We start from the raw sequence: 17,366 nt of genomic DNA, 5'->3' as shown, positions 1-17,366 counted from the left end.
AAAAAAAACATGTTGTGCCAACCTGGCTTGGCCAGGATTCTAAATGGTTTCACAGTTGTTGTTTTGTTTTTGTTGTTGTTGTCAAGTCAACCCATAGTCCAACCCATAGTCACCCTATGCACAACAGAGCCACACAGTACCTGGTCTTGTGCCATTCTCATGATTATTCCAATGCCTGTGCCCATTGTTGTAGCTATTGTGCCAGTCCATCTCATGGAGGGTCTTCCTCGTTTTAACCACCCTCCACTTTACCAAGCATGATCTCCTTCTCCAGGGACTGCCCTCTCCTGACATGCCCAAAGTCTGTAAGACAAAGTCTTGCCATGCTTACCTCAAAGGAGAACCTTTTGCCCTACTCCTTTCAAGACAGATTTGTTTGTACTTTTAGTAGTCCAATATTCTTCACCAGCACCACAATTCAAATACATTGATTCTTCTTCAGTCTTCCGGATTCAATGTCCAACGTTGACATGTACATGACGCTACTGAAAGTACTATGACTTGGGTCAGGTGTGCCTTAGTCCTCAAAGTGACATCATTGCTTTTTACTAATCTAAAAAGGTCTGTTGTGCAGATTTACCTAATTCAAGGTGTCTTTTGGTCTCTTGACTGATGCTTCCATGAGAATTGATTGTGGATCCAAGCAAGACAAAATCCTTGACAACTGCAACCTTTTATCCACTCATCATGATGTTACCTGTATTGGTCCAGCTGCAAAGATTTTGATCTTCTTTACATTGAGTTGTAATTTGTACTGAAGGCTGCAATCATTTATCTTAATCATCAAGTGCTTCAATCCTCCTCATTTTCAGCAAGCAAGGTTGTGTCAACTGCATATCTCAGTAGGAGACAATTAAGAAGCTCAGTATCAACAGTTATGTTTAGGCTAGGGGCCAACAGTGGAATAGACCATCAATTGCTCTTATTTAAGTACAGGTTGAAGTTGTAGGAAAATAAAACAAGTCCATGGAAGGGGAAAAAAGTCCGTGAGTCTGCCCCACCTGAATTTTGAGAACGTCTCAAGAACAGATTAGACATATTTAGCACTGATAGAAAATCCGGTGAGCTGTAAAATGACATCAAGAATATCATCCAGGAAGAAAGACAAATGTTATTAAGAAAGAAAAGATCTAAGTGGATATCAGAAGGGACAGTGAATCTCGTTCTTAATCATCGAGAAGCTAAGACAAATGGAAGAAATGATGAAGTCAAAGAGCTAAACAAAAAATTTCAGAGGGAAGTTCAAGAGGACAATTTAAAATATTACAATAAACTGTGCAATACTACAGTTATAAAAACAAAAAGAAAGAAAAATATCATCATATCTTAAATGGAAAGAACTAGAAAAAAATTCAAGGTTCACATCACAAAATTAAAAGAGTGTATGAGCCAAATAATGAATAAAGCATCAAAAGAAGATGGAAAGAATGATTGTTCCAAGAAGAACCGTTTCAAGAGGTAGCACATGATCAAATGACTGAATGGTAGCAACCATTCAGTCATTTCAAGAGATAGAATATGATCAAAAACATAAGATACTGAAGGAAGCAATCTGAGATATACTGGAGGTGTTAGTCAAAAATGAGAATTGATGGAATAAATACCCATTGAAATGTTTCCACAAGCTGATGAAGTACTTGAAGCACTTTTTCATCTATGCCAGAAAATTTGGAGCACAACTACCTGATCAACGGACTGGAAGGGATCCATATTGGGACTCATTCCATAGAAAGCAGACCAAATCAAATGGTCAAACTATAAAACACTGTCATTAATATCAAATGCAAATGAAATTTTGCTGAAGAATATTTAAGATACCATGGGTGACCAGAAGAACAAACCAATCTGTCTTGGATGGAGTACAACCAGAATGGTCTTGAGAAGCAAGAAGAGGGAGACTTCAGACTTCATCTCATATACTGTGGGCATGTGATCAGAAGAGACCAGTTCCTGGCAAATGACATCATGCTTGGTCAAGAGAAGGGCAGTGAAAAAGAAGACCCTTGACAAGATGGATTAGCAAAGTGACTGCCACGATGCACTCAAATGTAAGAACAATTATGAGGGTGGTGGAGGACCAAGCAGTATTTCTTTCTGTTGCTCATGGGGTTGTTATGAGTTATAATGAACTCAGCAGCACCCAACAACAACAACCTATACTATATATGAGCTTCATTGGTTTTGCTTCTCTGGAAAACCTAGTCTAAGACACCTTCTATGTTCTAAAAACCATTCTCATGCTCAGACTTCTACTCCATGATGGCTACATGGTTCAAGAAGAGACTAACCGGTCATCTAAATGGATAGGATCCCTCCCTAGATCATTCACCAGCTATTTCCTAGCAGTCTGAGTATGTTTAGTCTGCATCACAGTATAGTATGGAAGCAAAAGCAGCAGTGTGGCTAAGGCACAAGCACTTATATCAGATCATATTGTATTCAAATCCTGACCAACCACTTATTTATCATTCTAGTGACCCTCATAAGTAACTTCCTTACATTTTCCTATACCTATTGTGCAAAATACTTATTCTAGGACTGAATGGGTTTAGATGTTTTCTTAACCTGAGCCAGAGCTCCAAGATCAGAGCATTTGAAGCATTTTGAGGCATGATGCCAGGGAATAAGGATGGTGGCCTTGGAAGAGAGAAAAGAGAAAATGGTAGACAGCATAGGACCCAATATCAAGCCCATTATTGCTATGGAACCTCTGAGGAGTGTCATCTGATGTGACCCAAATTTCTCATTGAGGACTGCAAGAATCGAGACTTTCTCTGCCAAGTCCTGTCCCCATTGGTCAAAAGTTTCCCCATAAAGTCTTCCACAGGTCCAAATTTCAGTGTGAAATTAAGAAATTATCTCCCACCACCACACTTCATCCAGCATCCCAAATGAGCCTGGCCAGAGGAGGGCAGAGTGGGTCCTAGCTCAGAGAACATACAGCCGGTATAAAAGGCAGGCTGAGGGTATGCAAGCCAGAGCACAGAGATGTCCACAACTGTATAAAACTCACTGCCATTGAGTCCATGACAACTCATAATGACCCAATAGGGCAGGGTAGACCTGCCCCCCTGTGAGTTTCCTAGACTGTAACTCAACAGGAATAGAAAGCCCCTGTCTTTCTCCAATGGAGCTGGCTGGTGTTTTTGAACAGTTGACCTTGCAGACCACAACCCAAGTCTTTACCACGATCTCACCCGGCCTGCTTATTGTCAACATATTGTCAGGACACTGTAAGCACACCATCAGTTAGTAAAGTTATAAGTGATCTCGTTTGGAAGACAGCTTTTGAGAAGTATCTTCCATCTGATTGTGACCAACTTCATTGACCAAGGTTTTTTTTAACCTTGAAATTTAAGGCTCATTTAGCACGTTAGAGAAAAAGAAACATTGGTAGAGCTGGGGGAAGACATTAAGGATTTATTTTAAAGGGTAAAAAGGGGTTTTCAATGATGCCAAATTCTCTCCCAACTCGTTAGAACTTGTCAGAAGATGGCATATGCGGAGAAACGCCTTCCTGATAAATTCTCCTTCTCTCCTTTGCTTCAGCCCTGCAGCTCCCAGAGGGCTATTTTGAATTGAACAAGCTGGCACTTGAGTCTTCTCCGTTAATGGAAAAATGAGTGTGTCTTTTCTATGCCTGGCTCACGCCCAGATCATTTCCTTGTCCTTGGTGTGTAGTTTATCTGAGTTATAATGTCTAATGCGCAGCCACTTCCAGCAGGTTAGGCTGATCGTTGATTTGTCCCTCTCTCCCTCCTCTGACATGAAATTATTCACTGTTCATCTGCCCTGCTCTTCCTAACAACCTATGTAGCTAGTTATCAGAAGCTAATCACCTAAGGCAAGCCATTACATTAAGCCTGGGAACCAAAATTAGTATTTAATTATCCCTGAGATTATTTCCATAGATTAGGATGAATAGATGATAGATGATAGATAGATAGATAGATAGATAGATAGATAGATAGACAGACAGATAGATAGATGGGATTAGCAGTAATGATCGAACACTACCCCTAAAGAACATCAGAGGTGTTTCTCTATGGGATATTGGCAGATATGGTGGATTTATGGACTCAGGTAGGATCCTTTTAACTGCAAACAACAGAAAGCCTTAACTCCAACAGGCTTGATCCCAAAGATTCTTTACTGCTTGCAATGGAAATCCAGGTAGGGCAGCCTCCTTCTGCACTTATGCCATTTTCCTGGCAACCAGGGACCCCACTCTTCCTTTTATTGGTTTCATTCCCAGGCCAATAGCCAGACGTCATTCTCAGATATGATTAGGCTCAGGGGTGTAGAAGACACTCTCTTTTATTTTTTATTGGCAAAAAAACCACACGTGTTTTCCAAAGCATTTGAGCTGACTTTCCCTCACTTCTCAGTGATCGGCACAATTATATGTTTGTGATAACCAGCTTCTATGGCAGCTCCCAGTGGTCACAGCTCCTGTAATTCATGCCTTTGTGCAATTCCCTCTCCTGGAGTCTCGGCTGAATTCAGGGGCTCTTTGGCGACAAATTGATGTTGTTGTTGTTGTTGCTAAGTTCTCTTGATACAGTTCTGACTCCTAGTGAGCCCATGCACAACAGAAGAAAACACTGCCCTATCCTGTGCTGTCCACACAACGGTTATTATGTGTGTACCTATTATTGCAGTCATTCTGTCGACCCATCTTCTTAAGGGACTTCCTCTTCCTCAACGCCCTGCTACCTTACCAAGCAGGGTGTCCTTTTTCAAGGGACTGGTCTCTCCTGATAACACGTCCACAGTACGTGAGACAAAGTCTCGCCATCCTTGCCTTTAAGGAGCATTCTGGCTGTACTTCTTCCAAAACAGATTTTGTTTGTTCTTTTGAAAGTTCATGGAACTTTCAATATTCGTCACCAACACCATAATTCAAATGCAGTGATTCTTCTCCAATCTGGTTTATTCAATGGCCAACTTTCACATGCATTTTAGGTGATCGAAAATACCATGGTTTGAGTCAGGCACACCTTAGTTATCAAAGTAACCTCCTGGCTTTTCAACACTTTAAAGAGGTCTTGTGCAGAAGGTTTACCCAATGCAATATCCTTTGGTCTTTTGATTGACTCTTCTGTGTGCATTGATTGTGGATCCAAACAAGACTGAGCCACAAATGCCTCATGTTATGAAACAATAGATAACTAACACAATGCTCCAGTAATCACAGTGGAGAAAAGGGTAAGAACACAGTGACTGGCCTGAACAAATCAAGATTGACTCTCAGACCTGCGGACCTGATCACCCTTTCCCAAGGTATATGAATGAAGGATGTGCACTTGAGCAAACTGGAGCTTTACCATCAAGGGAAAAATCAGGATACTAAAAGGGAGAAGGGACAACACTGAATGAATGGATTCATCCATTCCTTTAGTTAGTCGTATGAACCGAGCACCTAGCTTTCCTCTGGGCCGGAGCTAGGTCTGAAGTACGTGTTAAACAGAACCAAGGTGGAGTTTTTGTAAGTCTGGGCCCTAAGAAATGTATGGTGGTAGTTGCTTCTTGGCAAGCAGGCCTATTATTTGTCTCGTGCTTGGCATCCTGCTGAACTGTGATTTGATGAATTGCTGGTGATGATGGGCTGTGATTTAGAGTCATTTCGATGATACACTCCCACTCTTGTTATTGGCTGGCTCTTGCTAAAGTCTCATAAATGGGGCAATGGGCTAAACCATGGAAAATGGTCGAGGGGGGTTCCGCTCACTTTTTATGTCAGCTTGCTGGCAGACACTTCTGACGAATAGTTTTCCAATGAGGTGCTTATGGAAAACATTTCAGAGCACCATAAAATCACGGGACTTTGTGAAAGAAAAGAGAAAGCTTATTGTTCCAGGGAACTCTGCTGCAAACGTGTAGTCAAGGGACTCAACGCACATGCAAGCGAAGGAAAAGGCAAAGGACCCCTTCAACCTTAGACTTCACCTTCGTGCAATCCCAGCCAGAGGCCTTTGCTGTGTGTGAGAGAAAGACGGAGACGGAGAAGGGAAATTCCAGCAGCCCCCACGTGCACCAGCTTTTCTCTGTCTTCGAAATGATTGTTTAGCTGAGCTATTCAACCAGAAGTCAAATGTAAACAAATTAGTGTATTATTTATTCTCTAAAGTGAGTGAGGCTTGATGAAGCCGAGGGGCAGTGAAAGAGAGGAAGACCTTCAAGGAGATGGAGGGACACAGCGGCTGCAACAACGGACTCAAGCACGGGAACCATGGTGAGGGTGGTGCAGGAGCGGGCGGGGTTTTGTTCTGCTGGGCACAGAGGCCACGTTGGGTCAGAACGGACTCAAGGGCACCTAACCACAACAGCAGCAGCAGAATGAGTGAGGTCTTTGATTTGGTGAAATGCCAAAGGTTAAATGTAAAATTCACTATCCACTGTCCACTCCCCAAACACGCCCACGTCAACCAAGCACCTTCTGCCACAGAATTGCAGACAGGCACAGGTTTCGTTGGCCGGTTGAATACATACTTTATCGGTGATATCTTCAAGAAGGTCATTTGAGACCAGAGTTGGGACTGCGTTCCTGGTCACAGGAGGAGACCTGGATGCCAGGAGGAGGGCTTGACTAACGCGTTCAACCCTCCTTTGGTGCACAGAGCAAAGGTCCCCAGGGACTCCCCGATGAGTTCCCAGTTTTAATACCAAAAGCTGGTTGCAGCAACCTTGCAAGAGGATTCTTTAAAAAGGATGTGTTTCAGTGTCTCTTCCCTGCTGTAACAAATACACCACATACTACAATTGGGTGGCTTTAAAGAACAGTCATTTATTTTCTCAGAGGTTAGGAGATTAGAAGCCCAAATCCAGGATGCTTATCTCTAACACTATCTATCTATCTATCTATCTATCTATCTATCTATCTATCTATCTATCCATCTATCTATCTCTTTCTCCTGACTCTAAAATGAAGATAACTGTCTGTTTCTTTCTTTACACCTTATGTTTGTCTTTCTTTTTCAGTAAGTGTTCGATGTTTATTTAATATACAATTTGCAAAACAGGGTTGCCTCTGCAACTAGTGAAGAAAAAAGAAAAACATTCCAAAGAAGAAAAATCTTTCCAAGATTCTCCCCCCTCTTTTCCTGTTAACTTTTTATTTCAATTTACGTGGAGACATGCAGAGTAAATTGGTTTTCCATTTAGCAATCCGTACATGTCTTGTGTCATAACATTGGTTGCAATTCCCAGAAAGGAATTATACATTTCCCACATGTATCTCCTTGTTTCCATTTGTCCTTCTTTCCTATCTCTCCCTGCCTCCCTAGGTTTACTCCTGGGCAAATGCAGACCTGTTGATCTGGTATGGTTTATGGTTCGAAGTAGTGGTACTTCCTCCGCGTTACAGTCCACCTGAAAGCCCTGCCTGCCCCATCACTGAAATCGGAGCTCCAGGCAGAGGAAGGGGTGAGTTCAGTTCCAGGCCTGAAGGTTGACTAAGTCCCAACCTCCCATCTTTCTTTTTTGAACAGGGCCAGTTACGTAGGCCCAGATTATGGTCCATAAATGTCATCTGCTGTTTAAATGAGCCAGGATTTGTAGCAGTGGCTGATCTTAGATCTACCTAGGAAATGTCCAAGAGGCTCTGAGCATCTTCCTGTACCAGAAGGTGAAGAAACTACCAAAGCCCAAAGGTATCTGAGAGGGTCGCATTGACTGAGCTGGAGTCATTGAAGCCCCAATAAGAATAAAAATCTTCTGCACTGACTCCTCTGGAGTGTTAAAGAGCAAGAATGTGACTTTGAGGACTAAAGTGTGCCTAACAAAAGCCATGGGATTTTTCTTTGCTTCATCTGCATGTGAAAGTTGGACACTGGATAAAGGAAAACTGAAGAAGAATAGATGTCTTTGAGTTTGGGTGCTGGTGAAGAATATTGACAGTACCTTTAGACTGCCGAAAAAACAAACAAATGCAGCGAGAGTGCTCCTTAGAGGCAAGGATGATAAGACTTTGTCTTACAGACTTTGGACATGTTGTCAGGAGAGACCAGTCCCAGGAGAAGGACATCATGCTTGGTAAAGTAGAAGCAAAAAAGAGGAAGGCTCTCACCAAGATGGATTGACACCATGGCTGCAACAATGGGCTCAGGCATTGTGAGGCTGGCACAGGCCCCGGCAGCATTCCAATCTGTGGTACAAGGGTCACCAAGGGTCAGAAATGACTCAATGGCACCTAATGACAATAACGGGGATTAAAAAAACTACAAGAGACTAAAATACATGAATTCTGCTCTAATTCAATTTAATTTTGTTTTTATTTTGGTTTTTTTTTTTTACTTGTATTTCATGGGAAAGTGTCAAACACTCACCCTCACCTTTCCCATACAGAATTCTTTGCAATATAACCAAACACCGGATCAAAGAATGTGGCCACTTATAAAACTATTCCACAAAGTAGATAAAGAAGGTTGTATAGAGTTCCAGTAAGACCTGTTTGCATTCTCCGGTGAAATAGCAGATCTTTCCAACAACCACCTGCATCACATAAATATAGGTGATTCCCTTGCATGTGCAATGCTTCTACTGGAAATACACACCACCATCGAGAAAGTCATCCTGCCAGCATTGAATCAAAACCTGATCCAACTTCCAGAGCTAGCTGTGAATTCATGAAGGCCAAAGAGCCAAGGATCACATTAGCTACTATTATGATGGTGGAAGAGGAGGCCGGTGATGAAGTGGTTTGTTGCAGGGGGTGGTGCCGCGGTGTCCTGCGTTGTTATGCTGCTGGGGTGGTTGGTGTTTTTTTCTTCTTTTTTGCGGGTTGTTGTTATTGGTCAGTGTTTTTTGCATGTTGTTAACAACAACAACAACATAACCATCCATGGAATCAGCAGAAACTGGAATGTGGACAATTGTACCCAATAGAAACCTAGTTACCATATATACTCATGTATAAGCCCAGTTTTTCAGCACATTTTTTTCAGCATCTTCTAATATGTTTATTGATTATGCTTCCTTTTTTAATCATTTTATTGGGAGCTCATACAACTCTTATCACAATCCACACATCGATTGAATCAGGCATGTTTGTATATAGGTTGCCTTCATTCTTTTCTAGACATATACTTTCTATTGAGCCCTTGGGATCAGCTCCTCTTTTTTATTTTCCCCCTCCCTCCCCCCAACCCTCATAACTCCCCTCCCCAATTCTCGGTTGTATCATTCTCTCTGGCTGAATGCTTCGAACATTTCTAAGAGAAAGAGTTCTAAATGTACAGTTGGGATGAGAGGAAGCTAATGTCCTCCAAACTCATCACTTGCATTTTCCAGATTCAGAATCGAGTGATGGGTGACACCGGCATCTCCACTGGCTACGGGGTCTATGTGGGACCACTCAGAGGTCCAGCTGGGTTAAACCAAATCCAGTTCAGAGGACCTTGGTGCTCCCTTCCGGGTTGGGTCAGTTGGAGAGCCTCCTGGAACTCAGTCGCTGGGTCAGGGATCCCTGTGGAACCAGAAAACAAGCCTACTGGCTCCCTTGCCTATCAGATTTGGCTACATCTTCCCACCTCTTGGATCATTGAGCACACTAATGGGTTATCGTGTCTCTCAGGCGTCCCACCACACCTCCCCATCTCTGACCCCACTGTCCACTCCGTGTCTGTCAGTGTGGTGTACTGTGGTGGCTTGTGTATTGCTGTGATACTGGAAGCTATGTCATCGGTCTTTCAAATGCCAGCAGGGCCACCCAAAGGGAACAGGTTTCAGCCGAGCTTCCAGACTGAGAACAGACAGGGAAGGACTCAGCTCCCCCCTTTGCAGGAAGGAGCCCCTGAAAACCATACTCGTATCATTGACACATTCTCAGACACTGGAGGCCTAGTGACGGGAAGACCCTTGTCAGAGATTGTACCAGAGGCTGGGCCCCTTGGGTTGGCAAACCCTGATGAAGAGCTGTGTGTTCCAAGTGTGGAGTAAGCATGTGGGAGTGAAGCTGTGACCCCTTCTGGCCACTGGCCAGAGACTCCAAGTTTACAAAAAGGACCAGCCATTAAAATAAAAATTACAGGAGAATGTCAACTTTATTAAGTCTACTGTCATGTGGTAAAGTGAATTTTTGTTCTGCATGCAACAATCCAGGAAAACCACTCAAAAGGCCAAACGTGGCTTGCCTTCAGTGCCAAGATGACCCAAGAGTGCCTTTGATTTAGGGGGATTTAACCAAAGTTTTAACAGGAGTTGGTAGTAGGTGGTAAAACAGCAATATTAGACCTAAACACCACATCAGAGGCAAACACATAGAACTGGAAAATGAGGATCCGGAGGCAGTGAGGCCAGGAAGATATCTATTGATTTCCTGCTGGGTACACGCTTCAGGGATCCGCAGCCAATAAAGAGATCTAGCTCCTCTGTGTAACAATAACACTCTGCCCTCCCATGCCATCCGGGATGCACGATATTGAGCCAAGTTGCCCTGGTTTACAGAAAAATGCTTAAACTATTATCAAAGCCAACACCAGTATCCTGGTTCAAAGTCTCTGGCTTTCCTATGGAAATATTCACTCTCTTGTAAATCAGCCGGTCTCTTTTTGTGACTGTGGATGAAGATGGAGGTGTCCATCTCCTCTGCAGGCTGCTCTGTCTCTTGGGGAGGTACAAAGAGAGAGATCTTGGAGAGAGACACGAGTTCTCATACTACCGTTTCAGTGCTCGCTGAATTTTCAGCTCAGAGACAGGTTTCTTGGAGTACCTGGTCTCCCTCGATCATCCACCTATCGGGCCTTTGCCCCTCAGAAAGCTCTTCAGAATAGATGAGAAAACCAGCAAGCTTTTCCCAATTGCGTTGAAGTGAGGCGCCTTGTCAGTTATAAAGAGTTGTGGTTCGGCGTCATCGAATTGGTTCCTACTCGGAATGACCCTCTGGCAGCAGCATGAGATGCTGTGGCCCAGTTCTGTGCCACCCTCCCAACCGTTCTTATGTTTGAACCCACTGATGCTTGAGCCCATCGATGCAGCCACTGTATCCATCCCTCTTGGTGGGGGCCCACTCTTTTTCGCTCCCCCTCTACTTTACCAAGCACGGGGTCCTTCTCCAGAGGCTGGTCTCTCCTGATAACAGGTCCAAAGAATGTGAGAGCAGGTCTCAGTCTCGCCATCCTTGCTTCTAAGGAGCATTCTGGTGGTATTTATTCCCAGAGAGTTGTTTGTTCTTTTGGGAATCCATGACACTTTAATATTCTTCACCAGCACCACAATTCGAGTGCATAGATTCTTCTCTGGCCTTCCTTAGTCATTGTCCAACTTTCACATGCAGATGAAGTGATTGAAAGTACCACAGTGATAGGTTCAGGCGCACCTTCCTCCTCAAATTATAAAGAGTAGACTCCTCCTCTGCCACCTAGTCCACGCTGAAACACCAAGTCAGAAACTCTTGCTGATGGAAGGGCTTCAAGCCTGGCCGAAAGGGCACCCCCATATCCTGGGGTGGGTGGTCTGAGTATAACATGAGCACTAAGAGTCAGGGTTGAGTGTGATGAAGGTGTTGAAGAGCTAAGAGCAGGTGGACTCTCCAAAGAGCAGCATCAGAAGACAATGTCTCCACTTGATGGGGTTCAAGGGTGCTGCCGAGACCCAACCACCCTGGGAGCCTGATGTTCCCGAGAGGTGGACTCTCAATCAGGACCTCAGGAATTTAGGGGATCTGCAGTGCTGTCACAAGATTTTAGGTGATTCAGAAGGTAAAATCTTTAATAACTTCATTTGTAACATTTCCCTGGGCATAATAATGATGTCCTACAGGAACAAGGTCAGACAGCCTATTGGCAAGAAAGCTGGCTCGGGACAGGTGTGACTATGAGTTGTACCAATCGACTAAGACAGAGAGCCCAGGTGAAGAACAATGTCTGGTCAGAAAGCCTTGCCCTCGGAAACGTCCTGTTCAGTGATTGCTCACACAGGCAGCGCAGACACGCGCCTGCAGAAACATCCTGTTCAGTGATTCTCCACCTGCCCACAAATGTCCGTTGCTCCTGGAATTAGCTAACATCACACATTCCCGCCCACAAATGTTCCCCCTTGACTGATCCTTTCAAATCCTATGAGTCTGTACAGAGAAGACGTTTTAACTCAGATCAGAGGCCCCTCTCAGGTTTCCTTCAATAAACCTGTCTTCCACATTTGAGGCTCTCATCTGTCTCTCCTGCATCTCCATTTCTAACATTTAGTATTCTAATACCAGCCCACAAGAAGTGGGGTCCAGTCTGGGAACCAGAACCAGAGGAAAGGACAGCTGCAACACAAACAAACCAACCAGCATAGAGGCCACATCTGAAGTCCTCGAGCTTCGTAAGGAGACTCACTGAAAGCAAGTCAATTATGACTCATAGCAACACTATAGGACAGGGTAGAACTATGCTGTGGTTTTCCAAGATTGTAACTCTTTACCGGAGTAGAACGCCTCATCTATCTCCTCCAGATCACCTCCCAGTTAGCGGCCAAATACATAACCCACTACACCCCATGGCTCCTTCAGGAAGGAGAAGAATCCAACCCCAGCCCAGCACAAGCTAATTGCCTCCAGGCCGAGATCAGACATGTCTCCATCGTTCGGTGGCCTCTTCTGACACCAGCTGCCCATCCCACAGCACTCTACCTGTCTGACCGTTTGAGGAACCTGTGGCAATGGCCACGCAGTTTTCACAGATAATACCCACAATTGTGGAGGCTAACAGGTAACACAATGTTAAGGATGCAGTTCTTTTGTCTGTGCCTCCTCTCCTCAGCCACATTGGCAATCATGTCTCTCTGGTCCTCAGCCTCTCAGCCATGTGGTCCCTTGACCTCTGCCTCCATGGGCCAGGAAGCCCAGCCACTTCTCTGCCACACTATCTCTGTGTTACAGCTTCTCTAGTGCCTCTACTGTGTCCCCCACCTCAGACAAGAATCTTGCACATGGTCCACTGGTGGTCTTCATTCTGGATGGGCATGGGATGCCGCTCTTTGCTTCTGAGCTGGCTCACTTACACACCCAGTGGAATGGCAAAATTCATCAATTCCCAAGTTAGAATCCTCTACACCTGATTAACCAGTGAATGGGTGGGAGTCACAAAGAATACAGTCAAGAGTCATAGGAAGCAAGACAACTGCTAACTGAAAGTTAGAGGCACCAACACAGCTTCTGCCCCTTGGGAGGAAGCTGTGTGAAGATGTACAGCTTTGGAAACCTTTGGGACAGTGCTGCTCTGTCCTATGGGTTGTTCTGAATGGGGATCACCTTGCCTGCAATAGGTTTGGCTGTTGTTTTGTTTTGATTTGTTTTATTTTGGTCTTAACACAAGTGGGTAGCTTTAATGAATAGAAAATTATTCTCTCACAGTTCTGGAGTCACGAAGTTAAAATTTAGGATGCCAGCTGGTCAGTATCTCTCTCTCTCCATCTATCTGTATCTATATATATCTATCTATCTATATCTATATCATCTATATCTATCTATCTATCTATCTATCTATCTATCTATATATATGTATCTTTGCCCCAGGCATTTTGGCCATTGTTTGACTTGGAGTTACATCTCATAGTCTTTTCACCATGAGTAAACCAGATTTAGAACCCACCCTGTTTCTGTCGTTGTTGTTGTTGTTGTCATTGTTAGGTGCCATCAAGTCCGTTTCTGACTCTTAGCAATTCTATGACCAACAGAATAAAACAACAGAAGGAAAAAAAAAACATCCTTACAATAGTTGTTATGTTCCAGCCCATAATTGCAGCCACTGTGTCAATCCATCTTGCTGAGGGCTGTGTTAGTCCAGGTTGACTGGAGAAATAAGTCCAGGGACACTCATATGTGTATAAGAAAGAATTTTATATCAAAAGGCAATTGTATTTTGAGAAAACATCCTAGCCCAGTCCAGATCATGTCCATAAGTCTGATATTAGCCCATATGTCTGATATCAATCTGTAAATTCCTCTTCTATGCAATGACACCAAATGCAGGAAGATCACAGGTCAGTTGGTGGAAAGTCTTGTGGATCCAGTGGTGGTGGAAGCATCTCCATGTGACTTCTCCAGCTCCTGAGTGTCTTAACAGCAGGAAAGGGAAGACAGAGAAAGAGAGATGAAGTTCCCAGAATCCTCCTACTGAAAAGGCCACACCCACAGAGGCTTTACAGGCTGTAACTTGATTGACAAGCAAGAATCCACCCCTTCACTCTTAATACCCTCAAGTTGACAGGACATTATGTAACTACCACAAGGGTTGTCGTCATCTTTTTCCCTGCTTCTCTACCAAAAATGTTCTTCCCCAGAGATGATCTCCCCTGATAACATGTCTAAAGTAAATTAGGCGAAGCCTCACCATCGGTGAGAGTTAGGTTTTTTGTGCCAATGTGGCTCCTGTAGGAATACGTAGGTGGTGGAGCTCAGCCTCTCAATCAAGTTAGAGCTTGATTGGAGTGCAATTGAGATAAATGACTCTCTGAAGGCCTCCTTCTCTCCCTATTTTCACCTTCCTGTTGTTGAGTAGACACATTGAGCCAAACTGAGACCTGCAGGAGCCCTGGAGATGCTTCCACACCACTGGATCCACAAGACTTTGCACCCACTCATCTATGATCTTCCTGCATTTTGCATCATTGCATGTGCTGCATGAGTCTGAAGATGGATTTATGGACTAGTATCAGACTTCTGGGTTAATCTCAGACTTATGGACTTGATCTGGACTGAGCTGAGATGTTTTCTTAATATACAATTACTCTTTGGTATAAAGCTCTTTGTTGGACATATATGAGTGTCAATGAATTTGGTTCTCTAGTCAACCTGGCCTAACACACCATCCTTGTTTCCAAGAGCATTCTGGCTATACTTCTTCCAAGACATATTTGTTTGTTCTTTTTGGGTAGTCCTTGGTGTTTTCGATATTCTTTGCCAGCACCAGAATCCAAATGCATTGATTCTTCTTTGGTCTTCTTTATTCGATGTGTAGCTTTCATATGCATCTGAGGTGATTGAAAACACTGTGGCTTGGGTCAGGTACCTTAGTGTTCAAGGTAGCCTCCTTGCTTTTTAACACTAAAGAGGTCTTGTGCAGCCAATTTACTCGATGTGATGTGTCATTTGCCAATGTGTCCCTTGCTCCCAGATGATCACATTAATGTACCAGAGAGAGCCCCTGTTCCAAACAGGGTCCCAGACACAGATGAGGACGTCAACGTGTTATTTTCCATGACAGGAAACAGTCTATTTTTTTCAAAAACTCAAACAAAAAAAACCCAAATGACTAATTGCTGTTGAGTCCATTCTGACTGACAGTGAACTTGCAGGACAGAAGAGAGCTGCCCCTATGGGTTTCGAGACCGTAACTTCGTGGAACTAGAAAGCCTCCTCTTTCTCTCAAGAAGTGACTGGAGATTTCAAACTACTGACCTTGCTATCACCAGCCTAATGCGTAACTCACTACATCTGAATTGAATCCATAACATAAACCACTTCCTTTTACATCTTGCCCGTGGACATCCATATGCCTCACTTCCTCGCAATCAGATGCCCACGCCGACACTCCCACGGGGAAGTGGAAGATGCCATTGTACTCCCGCTGGGAAGCCTTGTTCTCTGAGGTAGAAGAGCAGTCTGTGGTGAGAACAAAGGGCCAGCAGATACTCTGGAGCCACAGCCTGCTCCCGCTGACACAGAGTGGGCTGCTAGCCTCACCTCTGTCCTTGACTGCACCGCTTCTTCGAATCAGCAATGCATACGAACACCACGAGCTGGGTCCAGTCACCCCCGTTACTAAAACCAGTGTCCAATGCCAAGCCTCTTACAATGCTACTGACAAGTGCCAGGATGAATACACAGGTGTGCTTTCAGCTAACCCATTTACCACAACAGGCTTTCATTATTAAAAGCACATACCTGGGAGAATATGAAGTCAGCTTCAAGAATTCTACTTCAAAGATTCACAAGGGGTGGGGGGGATGTTCTTAGGAATTGATGGCACAACAGGGAGCTGCCTTTCTGGAGAAAAAGAAGAAAAAATTGCTTGTATTCGCCGCATATCATATGATAAAAACATAAACTCCACAAGACCCAAAAGCCAGCACGTGAAGATTAAGATTATAAAAATTATATAGAATAAGAATTGGGAGCCTGATCATCACAATACACCAGCAAATAAATAATTAAATGGAAATGAGAGATTTGACTGTATCAAAATGAAATTCTTTTGTAAGAGAATGGGCACAATAGCTAATATTGAAATAAAGATGAGGGGAAGTATTTGCTGCTGTTTATAGTCTACAGAAAAATTAATCTATAAGATATGCAGAGGGCTACAGTAAATCAATAAGATGAAAGATAAGAAACCTGAGACAAATGAAGAAATGGTTTGAATTCACAGCTGGGGAAGCTCGGTGGATAATGGGAGTAGCAACTAACACGAGAAAACACTTACAATATAGTAAGCAGAGTACTGAGCAGTTACAAATATTAACACACGCAATGCTTTCTTCTGGTGTGGCAAATGGGGAAACTGAGGCACGGTTAACTTGACCAGACCACACAGATCCTAGACATCAGAGCCAAGATTTGAACTGAGGCTACCCGGTTCCCCAGCACATACTTCCAATGGCAATGCAACCCTCAGCACTAAGGTGAGAATGTGCACTTTAACCCAGAGACAGACCATTTCGCCTCCTCTAACACTGGGAAAGGTTTAGTTTTGTGCAATGCCAAGTGCTAAGGGTGGGTGAGTAAAGGCATCCAGCCATGGTACAGGGCGATTGGTCAGTATCTACTGCAATCGATTGAGTGCATCCCTGCTCCTACACCTAAATAAGCAGCTGCTGTGCCGACCAAAAGGTCAGCGGTTCGAATCCACCAGCAGCTCCATGGGAGAAACATGAAGCTTTCTACTCCTGTATAGATAGATTGTCTCAGAAGCCCAAAAGGGAACCTGTACTCTGTCCTATAGGATCACTGTGTACTGGAGTCACCTCAATGGCAGTGACTTGTCATTAAGTCAATTCCAACTCATGGGATCCCCACAGGGGTGAGACTAGAACAGGATTCTCCCTGGCAGTGGATTACCAGGACTTTCTGCTAAGGGGCTTCCGATGGACTCAATCCCTCCAGCCTTTGGCATATCAGCCAGGCACATTAACCAATTGTGCCGCGCTGGAATGAGAGCATCCCTAAGACCCAGAGAGTCTGTCTTCGAAGAAGTATGGCCAGAGTCCTCTTTAGAGGCAAAGACGGCGCGACTTCTCTTACATGGCTTGGACATATTGTCAGGAGAGACTGGTTCCTGGGGAAAGGCGTCGTGCTTGGTAAGGTGGAGGGACAGGGGAAAAGAGGAAGGCCCTAAATTAGGTGGATGGACACAGGGGCAGCGTCACTGGGCTCAAGCCTGGGA

The sequence above is a fragment of the Echinops telfairi genome, unplaced genomic scaffold (genome assembly GCF_000313985.2).
Source record: "Echinops telfairi isolate 266 unplaced genomic scaffold, ASM31398v2 ScPeMD7_7469;HRSCAF=8507_1, whole genome shotgun sequence".
In the NCBI taxonomy this organism is placed as follows: Eukaryota; Metazoa; Chordata; class Mammalia; order Afrosoricida; family Tenrecidae; genus Echinops; species Echinops telfairi.
This window is presented reverse-complemented; position numbering follows the sequence as displayed.